Source organism: Pezoporus occidentalis, unplaced genomic scaffold, assembly GCF_034315485.1.
Source record: "Pezoporus occidentalis ecotype Australia unplaced genomic scaffold, CSIRO_AGI_Poc_V1 ctg15, whole genome shotgun sequence".
NCBI lineage: Eukaryota > Metazoa > Chordata > Aves > Psittaciformes > Psittacidae > Pezoporus > Pezoporus occidentalis.
In genome coordinates this window covers 9937586-9949311 of record NW_026913316.1, presented here as the reverse complement: position 1 = coordinate 9949311, position 11726 = coordinate 9937586, and positions in this window count along the sequence as shown.

Sequence of the window (11726 nt, the reverse complement as noted above, 5' to 3'; positions counted from 1 at the left end):
TTGCTTCTTTGAATGATGCAGATTCAATCAATAAATTGCCAGCTATCAGAGTAAATCCTCTAGGAAGATAAACCAAACCAGAAAATCATAATTCACTCCTCATTCCACAGAAAATTTGAAACATTTAACTTTTTCTCTGCTGTACCTTGTTTCTAAGGTATTGAGTCCATACCAATGCCTTTGTAATGACATACTTACAGATGGTGGTGAAGGAAGACAGAGGAGAGAAGCTTCTGATAGGGTTGTGTCTATTCCAAACAGAGTAAAAACCTGGGAAGAAGTGCCTAGCATTTATGGCATAATAACCTTGACAGAAGTAGAGTGCAGCAGATAGATCTACACTTTTCCTGAAGGGCTCCAGTTTTCTATGATTTTCTTTCTTGAAGCACTAGATGGAGGCTGGCTGAAATTTTGGACTGAGTGGGAACTTTCATCTCTTTTAAGTCCTTACATGGATGAGAGCAACAGGAAGTGAAGGTGAGAATTTGAAACTTATTTACTTCATATTTTAAAAATTTGGAAGATATTTACGAAGAAAAGCTGAAGAAGAGAAAGAAAGGATGGGAAGGAAGAGTAGTCTTTAAGAAAGGAGTCAAGGGTGACAAAAGTGTTTTGAGGAGCAGGGTTCAATCAAAGCTAAAAAGCAAGCCTGCCTGGCCAAGAGCTTAGTAGAATGGAAGGGAAAGACAGCAATATGCAGGATGTGATCCCAGTAAAGGTTCCAGGCCTATTTATACCTATAGATTAGGGCTAATTGTACCTAAACCAAGATCACTTATTCATGTGATTATCATTAATACAATAAAAGCAGTGTGGCTACAAATAGAGTAATATATGCACTAAGGAAATGAATTACAGGAGATAAGGTTGTCAATCTCAGAGCAGAGATTACGATCTTAATTCACATAGGTTTATCTACATCTTAAGGATATTCTCAAGTCTCCCTTAGCTTCTGCAGTCTCAGGACTTCAAGGCAAATATAAGAAGTAAACCTTCTGGATCCAAAACTCTGGTTACAATGCTTATTTGCTTGAGACAAGATTCAAATTCAGGAGCACCAAGGCTTTCATCTGAATGACCCTTTTTGGTTCAAGTGTTAAGAGACAATGTCACTGCACCATTTTATCTCCTGCTCTCTCTCCTCTTCTGTCCAGAGAAAGGGTAAGGGGTTGGATGGGGAGCAAGAAAAGGAGTTATAGCATCTGCAAAGGTATGTCAAGGGAAAACGATGTCTTTATAGGACAGACAGTATGTTCAATGTTAAGGGAAAGGGAAGCTTCAGAATAATGAGTACAGCATTGAATTTGGAATACCTCATTCTGTAATGCCAGTGAGAAAAAAGTACCCCCATCTGCTAAAGAGAGACTCGGTCATCTGCATTTTTTGAAGCTCTTACCCTATGTAGCACTTTTTGAATCATTAGCTGCGGTGGTTAAGCTTCGAAGTACCTGTTTGGACAGAAAGAAATGAACCTATGTAGTACATCTGCAGAGTTAGAAATGATTAGCTAATAGGTAAGAAACATTTTTTTTTAATTTCAAATAACATCACCTCACCCATAAACTACTGAATCTTAATTTTCAAATAAAAATAAAGTCTTCATTTATTGGTCACAGAGATATCTTAAAATAATTTGTTTGCAGAAGGAGCACCTGCATTCACCTAAAGTTTCAATGGAACAATTATATGCTTCTATAAATACCTACTTGTTAAATATCCAGACACACATATTTGTGCTTTCTCCAACCCTCTGCTTCATACTTAAGATGAGCTTCACATAAGCATTTGAAGTTACCTGATTATCCTTCTGCAAGTTCCTTCTCAAAATTCTTATTTTCCATGATGCCTATAAATGCAGAATACAGAAAAGGAGATAGAAAGGACTATAGGGGGTAATTTATCCATCTTTCTAAGCCTGGATCATTTTATTCCTGAAGACTGCTGCAGTCTCCACAGCGACAGAAGGTCTGCCTAGATCAAAATGATCTATACAACTACTTTCTGAATACTCTCTTCTCATCTTTCACACCTTTCCTATAAAGAAGGAGCCAAGGATTATGTCCTTTACTTCAGTCCACTGTGGAAATGAAAAGCAAGGTTCTCTTCCTCTACTGGTGAAGCCATTGTAATACCAAACCACTAGCAGTGTTGACCATTTACTTCACACAGGTTTCAACTGTTACCTTTTATCTCCTTTGACTGTTTTCTCATGTTTTACTTATAATAAAAACACCTGATGCTAGTGATCAACCTTTTGTTCTCTGTATGCCTAAAATTCAGATTAGGACTTATTTGATAGTATCTTTACACACATTTATGTTAATAAAATGAGGAAAAACTTAAAATATTATAGTTGTTAAAAGGTAAGAACACAGTGAACTTCTACTAGTTGTTTCAGAGAATTGTAAAGATAATGCATGTGTGTTAAGCAATGACTAGCAGCCAACTTGGGCTTGCCAAAAATATTGTCAAACCAATCTAATTTCCTTCTACAACATGATAACAGGCATTTTAGAAGAGAAGTGTTAGCTGCATAGATTTTGACGCTCTGTCATACAACATTCTTACAAGTAATTTGAGGAAAAACAGGTCTGAATGAAATGTTCATACAGCAGATACAAACATGACTGAGTTTAGATACAAACATAACTGAGTTATCAGATTAGTTAATGAAGCACCACATTTACTGCAAAATCAAAGGATGGAATAAGCAAGGTTATCCATGGGTCCTGCATCCATTATTGCCCAATATTTTCACTAATGGTGTAGATGACAATAGAAAATGTGCTTGCCAATCACACTATGAAGGACTACAAGGATGTTAAAAAGTAAGACAGCAACCAAGAATGTCAATAAATTGTACAAGTGATCTGGAAACAAACAAAGAGTGTTACTCAGTATGGAAAAGAGAGAGTTACACTGTTCTTAGGCGGGAAAAAATAATTGCAGAAGTATGGCATGGCAAGAGTTTGAAGTGAGCTATATGTATGAAAGTCAAGTTTTTTCATACATGTGGTTGGGGTGTAGGTGCATATCAGGGCTGTGGCTTATGCACACCCAGTGAACTTCAATTATTCTTTAGTCAGTTGAGGAATAACCCAGCCAGTCACTGGTATAGACAAGATAAAGGACTGGTTAGAGATGAGGGACCAGCCTGAAACTAGGTGATAGCCTGATAATTCACAGTCAAGTGTTTGATGGATGTTACAGAAGCCTTCTTGTTGGTAATTTTGGACAGTTCTGGAAATTACTCTCTCCTCCCAGGTCACACTGTGTCTAGTCCAATTTGCATAGATAGATGTGTTAACACTCCGGGTGGAGTGTTTCAGAGACTGCTCCTGGTGGATCCTGATGTAGAATTTTGTATGGATAAGACATTTTAAGTAATCAGTACAAATCATTCCTGCAGAAATGTTCATGTAGGACAGCCTTTTATGCAGTTATTTAAGAGACATTTTGTATGTAGTTAGGACACATAAATAGCAATGAATTGAACAAGTACTGGGTGGTGCCTCTGGACCATGTCCAGGTGGATTATAAGAAGTGGTCAGAGCAGTGGTCTAGGGGCCTCACCCCACACAGTTCAAGATGCCGAATGTAAATGCCTTTGCAATGGAGACTCTTGTCATAATTTGATCCCCCTTGTGTGTTTTGCCCTATGCTAAGATACCCAATTTTTTTTCTTTCTTTAACAAACACTCATTTTGAATGATGGAAAACAAGTGTCTGTAACAGTACTATGGGAAAAGGATTTAAGAATCATAGAGTATCACTATGTGAGTTTCACTCTGCTGTAAGAAAAGGCAAATTCTGTCTGTGGATACCTAACAGAAGGTAGAAGACCTGCAAGAGAAATGAAATGATCCTTCTGCTGCTCCCACTACAGGAAGACCCAGATGAGGGCTTAAAACTGAATCTGTTCTTCATGTTCACAACAGGCAGGACAGGAAATAATGAACGCTGCAAGGAAGATTCAGGTCAGAAACAAGGAAAAGCTTTCTTTGAAGAAAAGATCCTGAAGCTGTTGGACAGGCTGCCTAGAGTGGCGACAGCATTTCTATTGCTGCCTAAACTGTTCCTTAAAGTTTTCAAACCTCTGTTAAAGATGAGCCTGCCACAGGATGAACAGATTGTCTAGGTGACTTCGATGGTCTTTTCAGGTCTATGACTCTAACATAACTTAGTAAGCAATGGAAAAAAACCTACATTTATTTCATACAATTAGTCCAAAAGTGTTTAAAGTGGATAAAATACAGGAAGGTGGAGTAGTCTATCAGAAATGTCACTAAATAATCTGCACAAAACATGTGCTTCCTGATCATCTGAGTGCCTTTACCATTAAAACCAGTGAAAATATCTGTTCAGTTTTATCCCTAATGAATTCCATGATACACAAAATACAAGGAGTTAAATCAGACATTTCTGTTACTAGTAGATCCTATAAAACCATTAAGTTCACTGTGACTGAAATATGCTGTTACAAGAGCTTTAATACCTCAAGACATCATCTAAGTAAATAGGCATTTTTACTCCTAGATGCATTAGGAGATGAAAAACCAAGCTCATAAATGCGTAATGAATGAATAACTCCTTTCAGTCCCTGGAGGTAACACAGAGAGTAAGGTACCATAATTTTCTACTGAAGAAGAAGTGCCCCTTTCAAGGACAAGCCTATAAATTTCCCGTGGTGTGAATCAGCACCATCATGATGTGCTTACCTTTACTTGGGTCTGTTTCCAGCAGGAAACCCGCTTTTGTTTAAACTGAGAGAGCTGCCAAGTATCATTCCTCTCACACAACACTGACATTTGGAAGCAATGATTCCTGCAGCCTGGCTACATAGAGGGTGCTGTAAGAAGTGTCTTACAGCATGGTTTCTAGTCTGACAGCAGGAAACTATCTGTAGCCTGTCCTCTCGTCTCCAGCTTATGGGAGATGCCAACAAGTGGGGTAGGTACACTGTACCAGCAAAGAGATGTGGTTCAAAGCTGACTCCCTTAGCTCCTTTCCCAAAGGGGACAGGGACAGAGGAAAAAAAGCTGCCATGGAGAGAATAATTTGTCAGCAGAGAAGATGACAGACAGGAGCATTGTTGCCCATTCCCAAGATGCAAAACTGAAGGTAAAATCATACTTTTAAACATACGCTTTAATCAACTTGACCTGCTTGCCAGTGACATGGTAATTGCTGTCATTAATGAAGACAGAGGAACACAAGCATCTCCCTGAGACAGCCTGTGAAGGTGAAGGTCCAGTGAAGGTCTGTGAAGTACATACTGGTGCCTGTGGAGCACTGCTGCCTGTGCCTGAGGAAGTCCATGGCACTGAAAGCAGTGGCTGTGCAGCCCGAGTCTTAGAAACCATCTTGTACCCCTGTAAACATTCTGCCCTTGCACATCAGTCCCTCTTGAGCTCTTCCTTACCCATCAGTTTACTTTAAGAAGACTCAGTACAATTTCTGGCAACATGTTCCCTTCCACCTGCACCACGTATTTCATTATGTCCAGTATCCCCCTTCCTCATACTTCTCTAGACTCATGTGAAGCCATGTGAACACCATTTAAATTCCTTCCCAGAGATAAGCATCAGCCTTTCCCACACTGTTTAGAGGAATAATAGCAAGCAGCTTACCTTTCTGAAGCAGCTACTGAATTCTTGTTGAATAATTATCACCAAAAGATATATGTGACTTGCAGAAAGCCGCATGAGAAAGATTAAGGAAATCTTGTAAGACTCAAAAAAATGTTGACTGGCTTGGTATTCATTTGCTGTTATGAAGTGATTTTTATTAGCAAGTACACAACCCTTCACTCACTAAAACAAGAGAATCCATTATGTATTACTATTTAACATATGTAACTGTCACTTTTCAGGAAAAATGACAGCATTTGATAAAGAAAAGGAGAAATACATCTTCAGCAGCTGCAATCACAAATTAATTAGTTCTGATGTAACTTCAGAAACATTTTAATAGCAGCCATTCTAATTTATTTATGACTTAAATGCTTTTGCTCATGAGAAACATTACACCTAAGAAAATGCAATCTAAAATAGCACTTTATCAGCTGCTGCGTTATCTCTGGTATCCACCCACTTTATTGAGGAAAATGACAAATAAACCTCTGCAAGAAGGAGGATGCTGTGTGGGGGTATTGATGCAGAGCCTGATGGAGTCAGAGTACTAACATGCTCTAATGGCACATGACAGACTGAACATTCAGAAGCAGAGATGATGTTGGGGGGGAAGGTTTGTTTGCTTGTTTTGTAAGTGTAGTTTTTTACCACCTGACCCTTGTGTTCTTTTCTCTAAGTCAAGGGAAAGCAGTTTTCCGAATGCAGGATTTTTCAGAAAAAAAAAAATCTGTGCTGTGCTGTCCATTCCCTCACTGACCTGTGTCACGCGGTATCCCTTGTTTTTCAGAGCTTACTTAGTCGACATCAGGCTCCAATTCAGCATGGCGACATTCCTATCAATCAGTCTTCCCTCCTCAGGAGAAAAACACGCTTCTCTAGCATAACTGCTACGTGCGCTGGTTTTTCTTATTATAGGCACATGACAAAACACAGCAGCTAAGACTGTATGGTGTAATCTGACTGACCTACATTTCACTAAGTATCAACCTTTACAGGCTTTAAATGCATTGTTCTCTACTTTCAACTCATTTCAGCATTCAAACTAGATTTTTCCAAAAGCCTCCCCACAGATAAGGAAGATTTCATATAACAGCCTCTGCAGTGAGAGACATGGGTTTCTGTGTTTATTTACATTATGCTATATGTTTGAGTTGAATGTCACCTAGCAATTGTAACACGTCCCCTTTTTCACTCTTACAACTAATCCTAAAAAGACCAATGCATACATTCAATTTGCTTCCTGTGAGTAGATCCAGTTGAAGGGGATGAAGTTACTCATGTTTAGTATTTTACAGGGCTGAAGGAATGAGATGGATCAAATAGAATGTAATACGTTATTTCTGGTCACTGTTGTAATAAAATATTATTGTACCATATCTGAATTGTTGAAGTGTATTCAAAAATAATCAGTGAAAGCTCATCCTGAACTGTATTTCATTAATTTTACATTACACTGTCTTAGGCACAAATAAATTATTACACAACAGTTAACTTTGGTTAGATAATGGATATATAGATACACATACATATATATGTACAAGGCAACAGAATAATAGCTCCGACCTATTCAGCTAGGTTCTTCTTAATACAATAAGTTTTTATTAAGAACATGCTAGAAAGGTTGTATCAGTGTACTTAGCTAAAAGGGCATGCTCTCTATTGATCTACCTTTAAAATATCCTGCTCCTAAATAGTATTAAAACATCTTCCTCCTCTGCTAAGAGGTCAGTCCAGACAGAAGGAAACAAAACCACCTTGGAGACTGGGCATTTTTCTTCATAAAGTATCGATATTAAAAGAATTCTTCTGAGGAACAGAGGATTTTAGACATTTCTGGTATGTTTGCCAAATTACAAGGGCACTGGAAAACAGGGGTGGCAGAGACTAAGTGCCTTGGCTACAAACCAAGACAAAGCTGGCTGATCTGATTTGAAGTCTAAGAGGTTTGATGGTGTCCTGTCCACAGGGCTACAGAGTGGGCTGTGATGAAGGTGCTTCCTTGGTCTGCTGGGTGTGTGCCCTGTATTATTAGCTTGCAGCAATAACCCACAGCTGACACTGGTGCCCACCATCTTCTTGTCAGGCATTTGCATTCTAATTTGCCCACTGCCACTGTAAATGCTGCAGCTTAGAGAAACCAAGGCCACTAGATAGATCTTCTGCAGTCCTCTGCAGTAGCCTCGTTGTTGCTTCTCTTTGTAATTCAACTACTGTCCTCCACGGCTGCTCATTTTTTAAAGAATGAGTATAGCTTTATTGCTTCTTAAGATAGATTATTTCCTTGAACTCATCTATAGTACGCACTGACCTTCTTTCTTCTATATGCAAGTAGTAATTATATAGCTTTACCATAAACTTAACTGAAAAATAAAAATCCTAAATCATACTACACAGTTCTGATACCTTTATTTTAACCCGAATCTGCTCTTATTTTCACTTTACTACTGTTGTGAAGAGATGCAGTTCTGTATCTGAGGCACCTTGATCTGGAAAATAATTGTGGCTAACCCTGATAAGAAATTAAAACAATTTCTATCTGCTCAAAAATATTTGTTATTTTTCAGTTTTCAAGTGCCCAAAATGTTACTCCAGATCATCTTCTGTGCATCTCATCAAGATGAGAAAGCAAAGTCACAAGACATCATTACTACTGTGCCAATTATATTTGCCATGTAAGGCTGCAGAGAAATGTATTCCCTGGAGAGGGAGAATTACATGCTAAAAATCACTCAAAGGGATCACCTAACACTTGATCCAAGTAGATGCTGATAATTCATTTTATCAGCATTAACTGATTGCAGCAAAAGACTGTGGGTTAAAATAATCCTTGTGGTTATAACTCCATAGACTAATGTCATCCAGACAGGCTGTCATTAGCCCATAAACTCACATGCTGGGGGAAAAAGCCCACGATCTAGGTTCAACTCTGTTTACTGTGAGTGCTTGTTTCTGTTGCAGATATTAACTCAACACCTCTCATTTTGAATATACATAATTCAACTTATGGTATATTTTTGTTAATGAAAGCCCATGCGCACATGACAAGGGAAAATTAACATGCTATGGCATGTCTTTTTGTAGGTACTGATGGCCTGGGGCCTCTCGTGCTGTTCTTGCATCCTTACTATACATTGGCCAAGCTCTGCTGTTCATCAAGCCTTGTTTTTCACTCTGCCTTTGACAAGCCGGATGGCAATATTCATTCGGTCTGCCCTACCATCACAGCCTGATTTGTAACCTAACTGCTCAGCTGTCAGCTCCACTGCAGGTCGTGTTTTATTTTAATAAAACTGGGGAGTGAGACAACTTCTTTGTACAAGCAGAGCAAAAGCCTGGAGCTTGCCTAACTGAATCCATTAAGGCTTTATTATTAACTGATCTTCAAGATCTATTTAAACATGAAGTGTTAGGGAACTGACATAGCACAGAATAAGTTTAATTGACTTTTGTTATTTTTTCCTTTTGGGGGTCTGAAGCACTGAGTGGTGTTAACACTGCTACTAGAAAGGCCCTCTACCCATTACTGACTGCAGAAAAGGGTGCAAACCTAGTGTACCAACACTCGGTACTAAAACCCAGCCCACTAAGGACATTCAGACTTCCTATTGAAAACTAAATGTGAAGCATTTAATTAAAACAGGTGAACTATAATGAGGAACAGGAGGTTGGGCATAGTTAGCACACAGATAATCTTGAGAGACTATTTTTATCTTAAATTTCCAAACAATTGGTGTAGAAAACCCAAATATGTTCTTGCACATCCTCAAAAAACCCTAGGCACCTGGGTCTGTCACTCCTAGAACTACACTAAGCTCACATCAGCCCATCCACTTGCATTTCTCAAATGGAGAATGCAAACTCCTGGATTAAAAAAAGGTAAGGCGCACTCAAACTGGAGGAACTGCAAAATTTAATTCATACAGTAGAATTAAGTAAAATAAATATAACTAAATATATAGGAGGTAACTAGAATTAGATTCCCAGGTCAGTGGCGTTACTGGTTCTGACAAGGTGAATTTATTTAAGCTATTACAAACAGAATGTCCAATTTACCTCTGAACATACTTATACTTCTTTGTTTTATCTTTTTGACCTGATGACATTTTATAGACTGCTGCACCATTAGCAAATAGGTTGCTGCTCTCAAAAAAATGGCTTTGCTAAGCTCAGAATTTAACAGAGAAATAGGGATCTGATTCTGTGACACATGCATTTCAAAATTCACTAGCAATCATTGGGTTAATAATTGCTCTAAGAAAATCAGGAGGTAAATGTAAGATGAGATGCAAAACACCCTGCGCAAAGCTTATGCATGCTTTTATACCTTTTTTTGTCCCACTGACATGATCAGACCTCAAGGAGTAAGAACAAGGCAAAATTCTTTCCATCACAGAAAACACCTTTGTACAATGAAAAATTTATTTGTAGGTCTTCTTTAGCTCTATAAATGATTCTGAATGAAATTTTAGTCTGATTGACATTTTCTATTGACTTGCATAAAGCTGCAAATCATTGCCTGTCTGCTGCTTGTAGCAGGATATATAGACAGGATGTGTTATTAATTTCATCTATCTGCAAGAATATTGAAAAAATTTCATATAGTTGTTTTTTGAAACATAGAAAGTGACAGGTCTGATTCTGCAGCCCTAACTTTGTGTTCTATTTCTGGACTTAGACATGTTTAATATATATTACTCTAATATATTAATATATATTAGAATTGCTATGGGAAGATGTACAGTCATTAATTGCCTTTAAGAAAGGTTTTTTTGTCTTTTTAACACCATCTCAGAAATTGCATATAGCCCAATAACAAAAGAGTGTTTGCTTGAACTTCTATGACAAACAAACACAAAGAATAACTAAAATAAACATGATTTAAACCTCTCTAGAGGGGACTTGATTTACTGTGAAGACGGCTTTCTGTGTCCTGCACTGCCCCTTGCTGGAGTATTTAACAAATGTGACAGTATAAATTCTAATAGCAGCACTAATTATGACATTTCTGAACCACAAAATAATCTTAAAATAAAAAGATTGCGCAATTTCATAACCAGATGCTTAATCAACAGTTCATTATTACATGTGGACTTTTTCTTCTGTGAAATTACTGACCATTCCCATTTGGAAAGACTAATTTTAACCCATACAGAGTTGATGAACACTGTTAGCTTTTTCACTGTTTGCTTTCTCTTAACAGATTACTACTGAAAGAAGAAAACCATAAAATGAAATACCCAGAAATACTGCTACTTTACTGCTAATGAAAAGTGGCAAGGAAACCAAGGCAAGCGGGTACTTTCCTGAAGCATATAACATGTCTAAGATGTACAGGAAATGAGAACATGGTCCATACACAGAAATGAGAATGAGGGGAAGAAATAGCACGCTTAACATTATCTCTTACCGCTGAAACTTCCACAGCATTTCTTGTTATCCTTCAGTAATACATCTGAAAAACTGGTGTCTATTCCCTTTGTGTGTGTTATTGGTCACAGATTCATTCATTCATTCTCAAAGTCATTGCAAGCTTGACAAAAAAAAAATATACTTGAGACCTATGTCTGCAACTGCATTTTTCAGCTTTCTGGTTCTGGTGATTGTTTGATTTCTTTTAAGTTTTCCATCATGGATACTATTCAACCTTAAAACAAGAATACGTTTTCACAAGACTTTGAAAGGTTGTTTGTATGTGTTTGTAGAAAAGCTGAGATACATGTTAGAAGCTCAATGAACATTTTTGAATGAAAGCTTTACTTTCCTGCATTAAAGTAAATCCTACCACAACACATCTTCTAACCAAACTATCTATAATATCCCTCAGCTAGTCATAATGTATTCAATTTGTGCTGTTTGTTTTTTTTTCCTTAATTTCATCCTACACTCATACATTAGCTTTAGAGAAGTTATTTTAGATTAGATTAGATTTATGTAAGCCCAATGCAAGCTAGCCTCTCCTTCCCTTCCAATGGGGACAACTCTTTGTTAGTGAATGAAGCCAAGGACTGACCTTCTGTGAGTTCTCTGTATGAAACCACACACCCTATTTATCAACAAATATTAAAGTACTCTATAGTACACTTGGTCTTTACA